The sequence below is a fragment of the Coffea arabica genome, chromosome 8c, assembly GCF_036785885.1.
Source record: "Coffea arabica cultivar ET-39 chromosome 8c, Coffea Arabica ET-39 HiFi, whole genome shotgun sequence".
Taxonomy (NCBI): domain Eukaryota; kingdom Viridiplantae; phylum Streptophyta; class Magnoliopsida; order Gentianales; family Rubiaceae; genus Coffea; species Coffea arabica.
The window spans coordinates 21,116,930-21,136,210 of record NC_092325.1 but is presented as its reverse complement, the minus strand read 5'-3'; the positions used below and the strand labels follow the sequence as shown (position 1 = coordinate 21,136,210).

Sequence of the window (19,281 nt, the reverse complement as noted above, 5' to 3'; positions counted from 1 at the left end):
CAGCAGCAACCGAGAACATATCCGTAAAATATTTTACAGCCACATCGGCTATCCCCTCATCATCCTCTACCCATGCACCATCCTCGTTCTTCACTCTGTGGATCGCCCCCTGAGCTCTACGTTGCTGAACAGTTGCATGGAAAAATCTAGAGTTCCTATCTCCGTAACGAAGCCACTTGACTCTAGCCTTCTGTCCCCAAAACTTCTCCTCATTCAAAAGTGCATTCCGTAGCTCAGCCTGGGCTTGATTCAGCTCGACTTGAGCCTCCGTAGAGGCATCCTCCTGCGTGCGGTTCTCCGCAGCTAAAACCTTCTCCTCTGCTCTCCGAACATTCTCAAATACATTCCCGAAGACCCCCATATTCCAATCTTGAACGGCCTTCCTAGTGCGCAGGAGCCTGGAGCAAAGAGCCCGCAAAGGTGATCCAGGAGTCTCCTCCTGCCAGGCTTGACGAATTACATTCAGTAACCCAGGATTCGTAGTCCAAACGTTTAAGAATCGGAAGGCCCTGGGTTTATTACCCATGCGTGAAGAGAGTGAAATCTTGAGCGGCGCATGATCCGATGGGTGACGTGCCAGGTGAACCACCGCTAAAGTTGGTGCCCCCTCAGCAAACCCACCATTGATGAGTACCCTGTCCAATCGCTTCCAGATTCTAGCCCGTCCTTGCCGATTATTGCACCAAGTGAAACTAGCCCCAGAGAAACCTGCATCAAATACTTCGGCCTCCTCCATAAAGGATAGTAATTCCAATCCTTCAGAACTAGTGAAAGGCCGACCTCCACGCTTCTCAATAGGATCCCCAATGACGTTAAAATCCCCACACACACACCATGCCATTGAATCAGGTTTGTCCACCAATAAGTCCTGCCACATAGTCCTCCGATCCTTCAAGGTGCATTTAGCGTGCACAAAGGAAAAACACAAGGGCCGGGCCAGCCAAGGATGCTGGACAGATATCGTTATGTGCTGTGAAGAATTACCAAGTACAGCACACACTATGGGGGTATTATAAAATACCCATATATCAGTCGATGAATTAACTACGACCGAATCAAAGGGTAATCTTATCTTAATCGAGTCAATTTGAGAAACATCCATTTTTGGCTCACATATAGCAACAAACTTAAAATCATGCAAACGAATCAATCTTTTCAATCTGCGCAAGTTAGGGGGTTTGGCAACCCCTCGTATGTTCCAAAACAGACCATTAATCATGCGATAAACTTTGTAGAGCATTGTGAGAGTGTGTTACCGTCGATCGAAGTTGTCTATCTGATGGGGCCAGACCTTTCTTTCTCGCACGCTTGCCACCGTTGTCCATCACCTTGGATTGATCAATATGTAACCGGAGTAAAGTGTCCTCCCTACTCGAGCCATCACCAACACCTCTCGCTTCCTCTTGCTCCGTTACCTCCTCATCCTCCCCCTCACTCACTGAGCCTCTACTCCCACACAAGGCAGCAGAGGGCTGATTCGACTTGCCATACGTCCCTTCAACCACCGCTATGAGGGCACCAGTATCCCTCTGCTCAACTACTGACAAAGGCAGATGCACCGTAATCTCCCCCACTGCTTGCATTGCCTCTGCCACCTCCTCATCCTTGCTAGATAAAATCTGTCCATCATCCACAGCCAGCAGAGCGCGCGTAGCAGTCTGCACATGCTGGCCACACCGCTTGGCCTTGCTACCACCGCCATCTGCTCCCTCCTCCTGGGCAGTTTGCTGCCCACCAGCAGACCTGCCACCCGGAAGGCAGACAAGCTCCGGCCTTCCTTCTGCAACCAGGCCCTGTCCAGCCGCGAACTGCACAAATGCGTCCACCATTTGCACTCCACTATCGCTCGTTGAGTCCTCGGCCGTATCCTTGAGCTCTATCAACTTATTTCCACTTGGTGGCTCCGACCTTCCTGCTGTGACCAACCCATTCTCATCCGTGCGCTGCACAAGTGCGGCCGAACCCACCACCCGCACATCATTGCTGCTAGTTAAGGCCTCCGCCGTATCCTTAGTCTCTGTCAAGTTATTCCCATTTGGTGGTTCCGCTGCATTATTCGTGCTGGTATTGCCTGGTAACTCCGCTGTATGCTCCTTGGTGATATCTCGCTCCTTAACCCGATAAGCCTGTCGTGAATCCCTCATCCCATGCTGCTGCAGATTGGTCCTCTTCTCACCAGCAGGTTTCAGAGCTGGGTTTTTCTTAAAGCACTCCTCCTCCTTGTGGCCAACCCGGTCACAGAAGTGACAAAACAAAGGCCAGTTTTCCACTTCCACCGGCTGCCAAAAGCCATAGTCATCATCACCTATCCAGACTCTTTTCGCCGGCTCCTTAGAAACATCCATCTCCACCAACACCCTGGCTACAGATGGTCTGCGCAGCGTGGATGTTGCAGAATCGATTTTGAGAACTCTTCCCAGCGTGGCCGCAAGTTTGGTAACCAGATTCTTTGCAAAGAAAAAGATCGGCAAGCCCGGAAAAGCTACCCATATCGGAACTATGGAAGGCTCCTGATTGGTCTTGAAATCCATGGTCCACTTCGAGATCACCATTGGAGCGTTATTGACGAACCAGACCCTACGCAAGAAGAGCCTGGTGTAGTCCTCCTCAAGAGCAGGCCGAATCAGAATGTGCCGCTGATCCAGCAGCCCCACTTCGCATTCTCCCTTGAGTCCCAGTGACACAAAAAATTTCCGCACAACCTCCATTGAAGGTCTGGCTGCAGCAAATCTCCCTACCAGTGCGTTCCGGTATGGTGCCGCCAGATCACGCATATCTTGCCTGGAGAGACGTAGTGAAGGCTCCCCTCGATAAAGCGAAACCTCACCGATCCCTTCATCACACACTGCATCTGGCGACCCATTGGCAACAACTGCAGCAAAGCTTCTTCCAGCACCGCTGCCATGGATATCCGGCGGCTTGGCGGCCGCCATGCTAAGTCCGTAGGGTTTTTAAGTCGTAGGGTTTTTTCCGTCAATTTATGCGGCGCACGACTAGAATTTTTCTTACCGTGAAAACATTCAATTTTTGAAAATGTAACAATCTATCCTCCTATATATCTGGAAGCATATGATTTGAAATAGACGCATCGAGAAATGATTCAGGCTAGCGTACAGAGAGTATCCAATTCCCAATTGTTTTTCATTTATACTCTATGTCACAAAATTACCTATTATTTAATAATTGAATAATAAGAATATAAAAATTTGAACTAAGTACTATAAAAATTAATATAAAAACTTAATCCAAAAATTTTGAACCCCTAACATTTTTTCATATATAAATTTAAAATTTTATTTTATAAAGATAAGAAAATAGGCTAAAATTTATCATAAATTGGTAATATTAAAAAATGAGCAAGTTAACAAACTAAGAGAAAATAAAATAATAAGATAAAACAAACAAATAATAATAATAATAATAATAATAATAATAATAATAATAATAATAATAATGAAACAAAAGTAGTTAACATCATGACAAAATGAAAAATTTGAAAAAAAAGTGGGGGAAAAGAAGAGACTTGGGGGGAAGAGAATTCTAAATGGGTTAATTGGATTTGATGGGTTATCCAATAAACATTAAATGGGTATTATTGGATAATTCATTTATACCCATATATAAAAATTTAAGATACACATACCCAACTATTCATGGGCGGGTATGGGTAAATTTAGTTAAGTGGGTTGATTTGCCACCTCTAATTGGTGTCTTGCACTTTTTTTTGTTTTTCGTTCCCTTATGCTTCCCTTTGTATGAATCCGAATTAATGTTAGGAGAGGGAGTTTTTTTTGTGATTTTTGTTGTCTGATGGGAATGGCTAGAGTTGAAACTGATTCTTGGTATTGCTCTGATTGCAAAGAGGACGGAAATGGCGGATTGATGTCTAATCTGTTTGGAGAAGACGACCATTTGTTTAAATTCATAATTTCAGTCCCTCTATTTTCTTTTGTTTGTGATTCAGCCCTAGAGTTTCGAAACTTCATAATTTACCCCCAAAAGCTGTTATAATTCTTTCAATTAGGTCCCTGTTCCAGTTGTCTATCTAAGCTCCATATGAAAGTTTTCAAAACTTTTGCAGTTTAACCCCTCAATTTTTTCTTAATTATATGAGGACCCTAAAAACTTTAGTTTTCTTTCGATTAGGTTCTTATTTTAATTGCAATTTGGTCCTTTTATTTTAGTTTTCTCTTTGACCCCTAAAGCTTGTTAATTATTTCAATTATGCCCTTACTTGTTTTAAATTCCTTGAATATGGGTTGTTATTCTTATGCAAATATTTTAATTGATTCAATTTCGTGTTTATTTTTCATTTCATGTGATTATTTGTTAATTAAAGTGATGCCTTGACCCTTTTCTTTGTTTTGGAGGATAAATAAGAAAAATTTCATTTTTTTAGGTCACCAATTCAAGGGAGGTACACTCTACTCCTTTATGTTGATTTTATTTGATCCTATGTGCTACTATATGATTTTATGTGTGTAATTGAATGCCTTTTTTTGAATGTTTTTTATTTATTTTATTTTATTTTATTTCATTTATTTATTTATTCACTTCATTTGTTTTAATTTTGTATATTTATTCTAATTTGATTTTGGGTTATTTGAGAGGCATTTAAATGTAAATTGTAATAGTTAGGTTATTATTTATTTCATTTCATTCTTTACCCCTTTAGATTGTAGTTAAACCCCCAAATGTAATAGTTAGGGCTTTATTTGCTTTATTTGCTTTGTGTGTTTTGCATGCTTGTGTATTTACGTGTTACTCATTTTCTTAGGCTCTTGCATCTAGATATCATGCTTATGTGCTATGTGCTATATATGATTTATGTGTTTATTTGTTTTATTATGTTTTACATGATTTATTTGATTGTAATAATTGCATGACATTACCACACTAGTCCAACGCTAGTTGTGGTCCCCTTTTTCCGATTCCACACTAGTCCAGCGCTAGTTGTGGCCCTCTTTTTTAATTTCTCACTAGTCCAATGTTAGTGAGAACTTATAGACATGGGTTAGTCCAACGCTAGACCCTTAGGGACCATCCACGCGCTAGATCATGTTTGTGTGATAATCACTACATTTTCATGCATTTTTTTAATACTTTTTAGGGTTTTTTCCATTTTTGCATGATATTTCCTCTATATGTATATCTCTTGTCCCATATTTTTCCTATATATATATTCCTTATCCCCATGTGTGAAACATAACATTTAGATTTGTGTCTCATTTAAGGAAAATTAGGAGTAAAATAGTACATTTGCTTGATTAAATTAGGAAAATTACCCCTTGAATATGGGATATGGACGAGTATGACTCTCTAGCCTTAGCACACTTGTATTCCCTCTATTAAACGGAAAATTAAAGTCACGAACCTAGTCCCCTGCACCCATTATGATGCATTCCCTTAGGTCACGTATATGTGTAAATTATAATTTCTTTCTTTTTTTGAGGCTCATTTGTTGCAAACTTCATTACCTCTTTAAATAGTCACTTGTGGGCGTCGCAATTAATGCGATTTGCACTAATTAAGTTTTGAAAAGAAATTTCGACCCTTCCGATATACATTAGGTCTAGATTTGCATTCATATAGTGACATCCAAATGTGATAAATTTTTAGATTAAATTAAGAAAACTTTTGACTAAATCACACAATTAGCCTTGGTTAGGTTGAAAGGGTGCCTTGGATTTTATCCTTGCATTCTCTTTCTTCAAATGTGACTCCCAACCCCTTTTCTCTTGATTTTCGCAGACTTGAAGTCATTTAAAAAGGGTTTTCTTTACATTTTTAATTTTAATTTATTTTAGGTGATCTGGTACACCTTAACGCAATACCAAGTGGCGACTCCTATTTTTTATTAAAAATTCTTTTTGAACTATTATTTTGGGACAAATCGTCGCACTTTAAGTCCTATTTTAGACCTATTTCATTTTCTTTATTCATTTTTCTAAAAATCAAAAATCATTTTTCAATCAAAATTAAATCCAAATTCATTTCTTTATTCATTTTCTAATTAAAATTTCATTTTTCTCAAAATTAATCAACAAATTCATAAACACGTTATTTTTGCATTAAAAAATGGGGCGCGACAATAGGCCTTGTAACGTGTTAGCTTGTTTGATTGCAAATTGCCATGAAACTGGGGTTGAATATTGAATGGTTGACTTGAAGAATTGGAGGACATATTGCTGGATGTTTTCTCCTTGTTGGTCATGTGAAAGAGAGTGAGAGTTGAAGTGTAACTTTAGAGTATTTTTGCTTTCCTTTTTCATATGATTTTACTCGAGACATCAATCTTATTCTTTACTTGTATATCGATTTTGAGCCAAAGAAAGAGGTTTAAGTAAAAGAAAATGAGTTTTTTCCAAACTATTTTAGAGTTGGAAATTTCCAGCTTTGAACATTACAAGTCTTGACTAGTTTTTTCTCAAAATTCTTGACTATAAGTGACGTATGTTTGCCCCATATTATACTTGAAACATTAAGCTATCATACATGTGGTTTCGCCTTGATTTGACCTTGATTTAAACAAGAAACCGTGGCACTTTTGATAAACGATATGAGGGTTAACCCTGCAAATCACTTTGTTTTTTAAGTGAAGTTTTGAAACTTACATTTTGTCATTTATGTGTGCTTCAAGTGGTTTGATTCTTGATATATTATATGATCACAGGAATTGAGCATATCCAAGAGGACGAATTAGGGGTTTGAAGTGAAACGGTTGTGATTCATTAGCGAGTGTTCCTTACATGTTTGTGCAATAAATGACTATGTTGAATGTTAAATGCTTTCCAATGATTGTTAAATGGGTTTTCAATAGGTGAGTGTGTACTTTATCGCACTCGACCTAAGTGAATGTAAATTTTTAATGATCAAATGATTGAATATTACTTGTGCATGAATGTAAGTCATGTGTACTGTATCACATTGGCTAAATTGGGCCTTTGCCCTTCTTTGCTAGTCGACTCGAGGTAGAAGCGGACTTAGTCGGGAGGCTGGTGACTCTGGGCCACTGTTTTAATATACTCGAGTATAACCTCACAGTCGGATGGAGTGCTGCCCAGTGAATGCAATGCAATGACTGACTAAATGAAATGATCACTATTGCAGTTTTTGTTTTCAAATGTTTTCAAATGTTGGAAGTTATAAGGAAGAGATGGACGTAGAATGACTGAATGGCTCTAAGTAAACACGTATCTTTTTACTGAGTGTGCTATTGTTACTTAAATGCTCCAAATGTTCTTCTCGAATGGTTGTTGTTAAATGTAATATGCCCATGATTTAACTGCTTGAATGCTTGTTTTGGAACTTCACTGGGTTTCTAGCTCATCCCATTAGTTTGTTTTCCTTACAGGAGTTGAGATCCGGAGCAGATAAGCTTGAACTAGCGTGTAATGATCCTTTACATATGTATTTTTAATAGACATATTGTATATTGATATTTGGTAGTGTATCTTACGTTTCACTTTTGGATTGTAATTAAGTTTGAATGTTGATTGAATTGTAGAACTCAAACGTTCTTTTGGAGGCTTGAATGGATATTTTGAAAATTTATTGGAGCAAACTTAGTGAGTCCTAGCAAGAGTTGGGCAGGCGGTCCGCCAAACCCTTGGGTACGCCTTAGGAGGAGGTGGGGTCGTCACAGGTTGTAAGGATCGAAGACAACCAAGTGAAAGAGATAAACAATGTAAAGATCATAAACGTAACAATAAGTAAATAAAATGGAAAGAATTGCAAACCACTTAACTACCCAGCTCCTCTTGAGCTTGTAGATTAATTCAGACAAGCTACTTCAAGTTGATGAATTACAATCACTCTTGTGTACAAAGGAAGGTTCACCTCCTCCTTGCCCCGAACTCCACTCGGTCAATTTAGGACGTTTTGCTATCCCTCAGGACAACCTTCACAGAGTTATACTTATGAAGTATTCACTTACAAATGAAAAGCTTACAATGAATCTCACACCACTAAGACTACAAATCTTCTTTGAAGAGTATTTTCTCACTAAAATCACTCTAGATCTTTTGTATCTTCAGTGTTTCAAAGTTATTTGAAGATTCTGACCATGCTCTATTTATAGGAGACCAAGAAAGTTGTAACATCCCGAATATTAGGAGGTTGTTTGTGAAGAAAATATTAAAGTATATTTCTTCGGGTTTGATTTAAAACCTTATTTTGTTTTAAAAGACTAGAAACCCTAATATTTTAGTCAAAAACCCTAGTTTACTTGTGACTAACCGGTTCTCTTAAATCTCTCACATTTTGATTGAAACCCTAAATTTAATCATTGGAATTGGAAAATTCCTCACGTTTTCTTAAAAATTTCCTTTTATTTGAAAATTATTATTTATTAAAGCCCTACTACCCAATTTTTCAACAATAAGTGCAGATGAACCTGGAAAATAGGGTTTTACACTTCGGTTTCAAGATTTGAGCAAAATTAGGGTTTTCGCGATTTCCGCCGGATAAATTTTCGGTACTGGCCAGGGATCAATTTGGGGATTAAAAGTGACTTTTAAGTGAAAAATAATGTGTGAGTAGTAGCAATGATATAAGGATAGTGAATGGGAAGAAAAAAAAACCTAGTACGTGAGTTTTTAAGAAAAACGGCGCGAACCGGCGGGTCCCGCGCACTACCGATTGAACGCACCGCTTGACCACCATTTTTCTTACCAAACAAGCTTATTGACTTTTGCACAAAATATCTTCCTAATTTGCAGCTGGTTTGACCGAAATTATAAGGCTAGAAATGTAAGGGAAGAAAGAGAAAAATTTGTGGACAAGATTAGTCCAAGTGTTGGCCAAAAATTGTGGACACAATTAGCCTTAATCTTCTTACTTCCTTATAAGACAAGTTAAGCTCCATTTCCTTCATTTTTCTGCTCCATAACCGAAATAAGAGAGAGAGGGAAAGACCAAGAGAAAAACTTCTTCATTTCTTCTTGATTTCTAGCTACAAAGTGAGAAAACTAAGGAAATAAACCGATTAAACTCACCTTTGAGTGTTTAGTTAGTGATTTGTGGTAAAATTTTGGAAAGAGAAAGCTTGGGCTACTCTTTGTGTCCTCTATTCAAGGTAAGAGAGCTTATCTCTCTAAGTTTTTCTTTCAATTTTGTTAAATTAAGTTTAGTAGTTGATTATAGTGGTGGAATCATGGATGATTAGCATGTTTTAGAGGTTTTTCCCCAATTTATTTGATGAACTAGGGCTTATGGAAATTCTGCCCAAATTGTTGTAAGATGCTTATATGTTGCAATTGAGGTTTCATAAGGTGTTGTGGTAGTGATTAGACCAAGAAATTTAGGAAAGTTCCACTAAAAACTAAAGATTTCAGATTTCTGGAAATTCTTGCTTACATTCTGTCCGAATTTGTATCTGTGTGTTAGAGGCTGTTTTGGCCTTAGGTCAAAGAATAAAAGTTGTAGAGAATGACATTTTATAGGTGCCTACAAAATTTCAGCTCAATCAGAGCAATGTAGGATGTGAAAAGTCCAAAATACCCTTACTGTTTTAAATATTTCCCAGCAGTCCGTTTCATCAGTTAAGTCCAGTTTATCACGTTTTTTGACTGGGAGTCGTACTGATTTACCTCTGGGTCAAAACATAAAAGTTGTAGTGTTCTGAAGTAGCTTTAAAATGCCTCAAAGAACACCTGAATTGGACTTTTGTACACTGAGTTATGACCATTACAGTGTTCTGCGTTTAAACAGCCGATGAATTGGTTTCTGGTTTAGTAATTCGAGAATTTGACTGAGTTACATTAGGAACTGGACTAAGTGACCTTCATGAATGTTGTAGCTCTGTGTCTTAGATTCGAAACGGCGTAGGTTTCGTTTTAATCCGATAAGCGTAACCTCGGATATGTTATTTCCGCATTTGTACATCAAATCTGTTTTGAACTAAATTGAATTTCTGCACTTGTACTTAATACGATTCTTGTTATTATGATATTGTGAGCCTATGGAACGGCTCTTGACATGAATTGCTGATATGTATAATGTTGGGTTGTGTTTGAGGAAAACAATGAAGCCTAAAAGGCTGGAAAATTAGGTAAACACAAAGGGCATGCTGCCCGAATTTTTACTCGAGGACTAGAAAACTATATTAGCGACTTGAGTGAAGGTTAAGTACTTATTACTTGAACTAGCGAGAACCTTGGCCACTATGTTTCTTGAGTGTTATACGTTAGGACTTGGACGAACTTGTACCCTTGAGAAATGAAATAATGATTGCTCAAAGTATGTTTTCCTTGTACTTTCAACTCGCAAGACAATTTCAAGTATAAATATTACAAAGTTTTACTGTTTAAAAAGGCGAGCAAGTGTTTCACGACTACTGTCCAAGTGAATTTCAATTTCTTGATTCTTATTGAACGAAACGTCTAAGTTTCGAACTCTAGTCATGTTTCAAAGTTCTCAAATTGAGTTTTATCGCAGATTTGGACTCCGAACTCGGAGTATAACCTGAAAGTGACCAGTAAAGGCACTATATCTTGTGGTGAGTGCTTTCAAATACTGAATTGCACTAGATACTTGAACTGGATACGTGACCAATATGAGTACTTGTTATATACGTGAATTGACAGGGCAAGAGTGTACTTTATCGCACTTGCCCTTACGTGATATACTTGTTTATTGATTGCAATTGACTTGATATACTTGATGTGCGCACTTCCTGGAATTCCAGAAACCCTGTGGCGAGTTACTCTAGTCGAGCCGGCAAGGGCTTGGTCGATTGGGTAACGAACCCTGGGTCTCTTATTTTGTCGAGTGGAGTGATACCTCCTCGGCTAATCGGTATACTCGAGTATTACCACCCATGTTTATTGAGGATTTTGGGCCCAGTAGGGGGTGTGAATGGTGGACGGAGAGTCGTGTAAGTGGTGCTCTACTGGATTGGTTCCTTTACTTGAAAGTTGACGGAGTGTCAACTACTACGTGATCAAGCTCCTGATGATGAATGGAAGTTGGCTCCTGAGGGCCATCCGTATCCTTATGCTTTGGATTGATTATTGCTTATTGGATTATTGTTGATTTTGAAAAACTTTTACACTCGCTCATTTTGAGATTTCTACTTGACGTGTTATTGCTCACATTTATGAACTCTTCATGCTCCTTACTTTGCTATATCGAAAACTTGTACTTATAAATAATGGTCAATTTGCTATTTGGAACCTCACTGGGCTTTTAGCTCATACCACGTTATTTGTTTTCCTTACAGGGGTACGAGCGAGGCGTGAGATATGTAAAGACTAGCGTAGTCTAGTTGTTTGACTTTTAACTTTTGACTTGTACTCGCGCTATTCCTCGAATGGAACATTTTGTATTTGGATTATATATGTTTTGAACTAGTTTAAGTATATCGAGATTTTGTACCCTGATCTCTATCAATGTAAATTATAAGCTTGAATTGTGGATGTTATTTATGGTCCATGGATGTGTGTACGTGATTTGAGTGAGTGAGTCCTGGCGAGAGCTGGGCAGGCGGTCCGCCAAACCCTTTGGTACGCCTCAGGGGGAGGTGGGGTCGTCACAAAAGTACTTCATTAATGTTTTTAACGGATAGAAAATAGCCGTTGGTGATGTCGGACGTCCGGTACTCTGATTTTCTGCGTCCGAACGAAGACAGTAAGTTCAAGACATTTTCTTGAGATCCATAGGACGTCTGGTCCTACCACAATATATGTCCGAGTGTAAACTTGCAAATCTTTCTTCATTTCTTTCGGACGTCCGGTATTGAGGTATTGTGTGTCCGATCGAGGTCAGTGATCATAGAAGACTTGGCTTATTATTTTCGGACGTCCGAGTGTGAGTTCTTCATGCGTCCAAAGTTACTCGATGGTTGTTGGCCATCCGATATAGTCCTTTTGTGCGTCCGATAGCTATTTCAGCAATTTATCAATCTTTGATCCTGTTTTAGCTTCAAGTCAATGACCGTGTTTTTGTTCCAAATTCTGAAACAATCTCTTCAAAAATTATTAGTAACATCCAATTGTTTTGTAATCATCAAAAGTTATGGATTGAGATATACAATCTCCCCCTTTTTGATGATGACAAAACATTGGATGGAGCAAAAAGAAATTTGATTGCAGCTCCCCCTTTGCATAATGCGAGAGTATACGCAACTCCCCCTCAAACCGATCCCCCCTTACTTATAGATTTTATATCCATTTTCTCCCCCTTTTTGTCATCATAAAACGAGAGTAAAAAATCTCATACCGAAATCCAGCAGCAATAACAGAGAATACAATATTTCAAATAAAAACAGAGAAATGATACTAGAATTCAGCAATTACCATTATATCACAGAGAATTTAACAAACCAAATCATCGTTAGATCTAAATAGTTCTTTTCTCTCCCTGTTTAGACATCATACAGATTCAGTAATATTCAAAAAATCAAGAAAAACTCAGTTCAAAGTATCAGAAACATCAAAAGAGAATTACAAAAAAGCATTATGAACAAGAATCTCATCAATCTTATCAAAATCTCCTACTTGTTAGAATTAGCATCATGTCTAATTATCCACATGCATTTCATGCCTCTTCTCATATTTTTTCTCACATAACAATCACTTTTCATGTGATCTTTTTTACAACAAAAATTTCACATAACCAAAGAGTTTTTTACATGAACAGGTTCAATAAATCTTACTTGTCTTCTCTTATAAACAGCAAATTCATTTGCAGCAGAATTTATCTTTTTCTGATAAGTGCCAAAATGAGGTTTTGATTTATTACTTTGAAAATAGTCTTGTTTTTTATGTTGGAGCAACTCATTTAAATTATCCATTCTTTTTTTCAAATCACCTTGTTCCCTTTTGAATATTTCACAAAGTCTTGTTTTTCTATCAAGCTCAGGGTGTAAAACAGTCTCACTCTTTTTTAAGAAATCACTTTCAATTTTCAGTTTTTTGTTTTTTAGAAAAAGACGTGCATTGTCCTGAAAAAAAAGTTAATTTTATGTTTTAATTCCTTGTTTCTAGCATAAGATTCTTTCAAACTATCATGCAATTTTATAATGAAAGATTCAAGATCATCATCAGTTTCATCATCACTTTCAATTTGAGAGTTAGAAGATGTTACCTCATCATCTCCAATGGCCATGAAAGCCAATTGAGCAGATTTTTCTTCCTCTTCAATTTCACTATCGGAGTTACATTCATTCCATGTGAACTGGAAGTTGTTGAATCTTGGTTTTCTTTCACCTTTTCTCTTCTTCATTGGACACTCACTCATGTAGTGTCCAAGTTGGCCACATTCATAGCATTTGTCATTTTGCTTTTTGTTGGCCTAATATCTTCCTTTGTTTCTTGTACTGTTGAATTTATTAGAATCTAAATTGCTAGGTCCTCCTCTTCTAAATCTCTTTTTGTTGAGAATCCTCTTGAAACTTCTTGTGATGAGAGCAAGATCACTGTCATCAACTTCCGCATTTTCTTCATCTATGGAGGCAGAATCATCTTCATCTTGAGATGCCTTTAGAGCAATGCTCCTTCTTACTTTCGCATCCTCTTCCTCTTGCATTTTGGACTTAAGATTCAACTCATAAGAGATTAGAGAATTAATAAGAGATTCAATGGGTAAGGAATTTAGATCTCTAACTTCTTCAATGGCAGTAACTTTACTCTCCCAATCCTTGGATAAAGCATTCAGAATTTTTCTATTTTTCTCACCTAGAAAGTATTCATTTTCCAGCACCTCTAAATCCTTAATAAGGTCGTTGAATCTACAGTACATCTCATCAATATTTTCACGAGATTCCATCTTGAAGGATTCGTACTTTGTAACTAGAATGGACTTCTTTTGTTCTCTAACATTCTCACTACCTTCATAGACTTCCCTAAGTTTGTCCCAGATTTCTTTAGCAGACTTACACCCTTTGACCCTAATGGATTCATTTGAATCTAAAGCACAATATAACACATTCATGGCTTTCGCATTTAAGGTGAGATGAGCTCTATCCACAGTAGTCAGTTCATTTCTAGTTTTTGGTCTAGATCTATGAGTATTTTCATCTATAAGAGAGGCATCATATGGACCTTCACTAGTAATAAACCACAATTCAATATCAATTGATTGCAAAAAGATAATCATTCTTTCTTTCCAACTCACATAATTTGACCCATTAAACATAGGTGGTCTAATCACAGAATGTCCTTAAAAAAATATGACATTATTGATTGTCATTTTTACTCCCAAGCCGATTGAGCTTAATCTCTAGGAGACCAAACTCTGATACCAATTGTAAGGATCGAAGACAACCAAGTGAAAGAGATAAACAATGTAAAGATCATAAATGTAACAATAAGTAAATAAAAAGGAAAGAATTGCAAACCACTTAACTACCCAACTCCTCTTGAGCTTGTAGATTAATTCAGACAAGCTACTTCAAGTTGATGAATTACAATCACTCTTGTGTACAAAGGAAGGTTCACCTCCTCCTTGCCCTAAACTCCACTCGGTCAAGTTAAGACGTTTTACTATCCCTCAGGACAACCCTCACAGAGCTACACTCATGAAGTATTCACTCACAAATGAAAAGCTTACAATGAACCTCACACTACTAAGACTACAAATCTTTTTTGAAGAGTATTTTCTCACTAAAATCACTCTAGATCTTTTGTATCTTCAGTGTGTCAAAGTTATTTGAAGATTCTGACCATGCTCTATTTATAGGAGACCAAGAAAGTGTTTTATTAATGCTTTCAAATGATAGAAAGTAGCTGAACAGTCAACTAGCCATTGGTGATGTCGGACGTCCGGTACTCTGATTTTCTACGTCTAAACGAACACAGTAAGTTCAAGACATTTTCTTGAGATCCATAGGATGTCCGGTCCTACCACAATCTACATCCGAGTGTAAACTTGTAAATCCTTCTTCATTTCTTTCGGACGTCCGGTACTGAGGTATTGTGTGTCCGATCGAGGTCAGTGATCATAGAAGACTTGGCTTATTATTTTCGGATGTCCGAGTGTGAGTTCTTCATGCGTCCGAAGTTACTCGATGGTTGTCAGCCGTCCTATATGGTCCTTTTATGCGTTCGACAGCTATTTCAGCAATTTGTCAATCTTTGATCCTATTTTGGCTTCAAGTCAATGACCTTGTTTTTGTTCCAAATCTTGAAACAATCTCTTCAAAAATTATTAGTAACATCCAATTGTTTTGTAATCATCAAAAGTTATGGATTGAGATTTACACAGGTGGTATCAGAGTCTAGAATTGAATTGGTCTGGATGGATTGAGTGAGTGTAGTTAGGAAGGCTTAAGTGCGAGTATTTAACCTTAAAGTGTTAGGTGGCGAATATTGCTTCATTTTCCTATGTTGCTTATGTTCTTGATACTTGGTTGTAATGTAATAATGGATGGAGATAGTGGAAACAAAAATCCTAAACGGTCTTGTCGAGTCCTTAGTTACCAAGAATTTCCAAAAGGGCCTATTCGTTGTTGGGGTCCAGGGCATAGAACAAGATACTGTGATTGCTAGCGGACTTACTAGTATCCTGATTGGGTGGTCCTAATGATAGACGATGAGAGGCAAAGGTTGGCTAATGCCAATAATAGGGCCCAGACTGAGATAGAGCACCTGAGGGCAACGCTAAGGATGCAAGGGGATAGAATTCGAGAGCTTGAAACCTTTACTTGCAAGAAACAAGAATGGACTAATGCTTCACAAGAGCAAGTACAGGTGTCAATGGTCTTCTCGTTCGGGTAGTGAGAGAAGTGAGAGATCGAATGGAGAACATTTTGACGGAATGTGGGATGCTTGTGAATGAGGTAGTACAAGTGAACGTAGAAGAGGAAGGTCAAGAGAATGCAAGTCCTAACGAATCTAATCTTGAGCCTGAGAAAGGGCAACATGCGCCTGAGGGAGAAGTAGAATCTACTGGTTCGGTAATGAACTAAGTTAGAGACTTGAGGTTGTAGGACATGAGTTTAGATAGTTGGCATGACACGTCATTTTTTTTGTTTTGCCACTGCATGCATTTTTGTTAGTGACGTGTTAAGACTGATGTATATAGTTCTTATTGTTGCCTTTTGTACTTGACTTTGAATATGGTGGTATGTATAGTATTGCTGTGATTTGATAGATGAACTTGGTGTGCTATATATATATTTTTTGAATATGGTGGTATGTATAGTATTGCTGTGATTTGATATACGAACTTGGTGTGCTATATATATATATATATATAAAGTATATTCCTTATCTCTCACTTTATGATTTGAAAATGCCTTTGTTTTGTTGCTATAGCTGATTTAATTTTATTCATGTATATATAGCCTATTTTTATTACAAAAAAAGAGAGAGAATGGAGGAAAAATGAAGTCGTGGACGTGAGGCTAGGCAACCACAGGAACCAAGGAATGAAAGAGAAGCAGCGGTCGAGCAAGATCGTGGATCGAGGGTCGAAGCAAGGGATCAAGTAGCGATGGCTATACAATAAATGACCAATATCTTAGCGCGATTGGTAGAGCAACAAAGTCAAACCCCAATGAATCAACCTAGGAACCCTGAGATAGGAGAGAACAAGGCCCTAGAGCGTTTTCAAAAGTTTGCTCTTGCTAAGTTCTTGGGAGGACTGATCCAGAGATAGCTGAAAGTTGGTTGGAGACGACGGTTAATATTTTTGCAGTATTGAATTATACGAAGGAAAGGCAGGTGACTTTTCCTATCTTTCAATTTGAAGAACCGGCCTTAGCATGATGGAATGTTATTAGGGCAAAGTGGGAGAGAGAACAGACGGCATGGATTTGGATAAACTTTGTAAGGGATTTTAATCAAAAATACCTCCCACCTTTGGTCCAAGAGAAGAGAGAGGATAATTTTATCAGGTAACCCTAAGTGTGTCCGAATATGAAACATAGTTCACTAAATTGCCCAAATTTACTCCTGAACTGGTGGTTATAGAGTAAAGAAGAGTGAGACGGTTTGTATAGGGACTGAATGTGGAGATCCAAGAAACTTTAGTGGCGGCTCAAGTTAATACCTTTATGGAAGTTCTTGAGAAAGCCTAAAGAATCGAGAACGCGAAAGCATAAGTAAGATCTTTCCAAGTACGAAAAAAGAGTGCGCCTAGTAGTAAACTTGAGAAATCTAAAAAAACATATCGCCTCCCAAAGTAAGAAGAGTGAACCTTCTGCGTTACCCACCATGGACACTAGGGCAATTAGAAGGAGTTTCTTCAAGAAGAGTTCAAGTAGGAAAAGGGCAACAAGAGAGAATCCCTCGAGAAAGCTAAATAGTAGCTCTTTGCCTGGCTTATGGATACTATGGAAAGACAAATCAAACTAAGGATGAATGTTCAGTGAAGAGGCGAAGGTGCTTGGTTTGTGAGAGTGCTGACCATCAAATTAACAACTGGCCGAGAAAATAGTAAAGAGGGTCGAACGTATAGCAAGTGGATAGGACTACTCCGAGACAAATCCAGGAAGCAGGGAACCGACCCAGGGTACCAGGGAGGGTATATGCTATCGATCAATGACTAGTTCCAGAATCCTGTGAAGATTAGAATTTCAAGGATGAAATTTTTTTAAGGAGGAGAGAGTGTGAGGACCCGAAAATTCTTTTATATTTTCTCTTATTTTTTTAAAAAAGTTAAATTATATTTTCTTTTATTTGACTTTACTTGCCTTAATTTCATTGTGATTTAAATGGTTGAGTCAAGATTTTTATCTTTTTCCTTTTATAATTTAGTGCATGTTAAGTTTCATAGTACATTAAGGTAGTGTGACCGATTAGTGAGGTGTGTGCATTATATTTTGTGGACAAGAAAGGATGTGGTGCTAGAGAGATTAAGTGATTAGAACTGTTAAGAGTGAATTAGAGGAACACAAGATGGATTGGTTATTAGAAACACGAGAGACAAAGAGATAGGAATGAAACCATAAGCTGCCAAGTGTCGACGATCTAGCTCTTTTTGACCAAGACTAGTTTAGTCTTTATCTTCCATTTTTCACTCAAAATGCCTCATTTTTTCCTTTCATGGTGGACGAAATTGGAGAGGAAAACAGGATAGAGAAACCACAAACTTCCAACCTTGATCTTTGCTTGATTTGTGAGAATTCGTAGGAAAACTCTAATCTACTCCAATAGATCTTGAGTGAAGCTTCAAGAGAAGCTCTTAGTGGAGTTTTTGAAAGAAGAAAGCTCTTGCCTTGCATCTTATCTTAGGGTTTTGAGGTATATCACTAAGACACCTCTCTATTCCTTCTTATCTTGTAATTTAAGTGACATATGACCTGATTATGATAGATTTCATGGTTTTGCTAGGTAACTTGCAATTTTCAACTTTGATATGAGATGTTTTAGCTTTGATATGAACTTTTAAACTTTAGTATATGAATTTCCGGCTTTGATATGAATTTTCTAGGTTTGATATGCGATTTTCCAGCTTTGGTTAAAATTTACAACTTTAGAGTTTAAAATTCCAGCTTTGATATTGTTTACTTGGAGCTTTTTATATGTCAAATTTTGATAGCTTTTGATGCCTGGAATATGTACCACATAGGCTCAATAACATGTTAGCTTGATTGATTGCAAATTGCCACGAAATTGGGGTTGAATATTGAATGGTTAACTTGAAAAAATGGAGGAAATATTGCAGGATTTTTTCTCCTTGTTGGTCAAGTGAGAGAGAGTGAAAGTTGAGGTGTAACTTTAGGGTATATTTGCTTTCCTTTTTCATATGATTTTACTAGAGACACCAATCTTATTCTTTACTTGTATATCGATTTTGAGCTAAAGAAAGAGGTTTAAGTGAAAGGAAATGAGTTTTTCCTAAACTATATTAGAGTCAAAAATTTCCAAATTTGAACATTACAGGTTTTGACTAGTTTTTTCTTAAAATTCTTGACTATAAGTGACATATTTTTGCCCCTTATTATACTTGAAACATTAAGCTATCATGTGGTTTCCGCCTTGATTTGAACAAGAAACCGTGGCACTTTTGATAAGCGATATGAGGGTTAACCCTGCAAATTATTTTGTTTTCTAATAAAAGTTTTGAAACTTACATTTTGTCATTTATGTGTGCCTCAAGTGGTTAGATTCTTGATATATTATATGATCATAGGAATTGAGCATATCCAAGAGGATGAATTAGGGGTTTGAAGTGAAACGATTGTGATTCATTGGTGAGTGTTCCTTGCATGTTTGTGCAATAAATGGCTATGTTGAATGTTTTTGAATGTTAAATGCTTTCTAACGATTATTAAATGGATTTTCAATGGGCGAGTGTGTACTTTATCTCACTCGACCTAAGTGAATGTGATTTTTC

At 37.6% G+C, this 19,281-nt stretch overlaps 1 long non-coding RNA gene across 1 annotated transcript; it reads left to right on the top strand.

Annotated features, from left to right (window-relative positions):
• The first annotated feature begins 8,955 nt into the window (after window positions 1-8,955).
• LOC140013182 (uncharacterized) lies at window positions 8,956-11,443 on the top strand. The gene is made up of 3 exons (XR_011820242.1): window positions 8,956-9,076; window positions 10,438-10,498; window positions 11,222-11,443. It is a non-coding gene; the product is annotated as an uncharacterized lncRNA (long non-coding RNA).
• The last annotated feature ends 7,838 nt before the right edge of the window (window positions 11,444-19,281 follow it).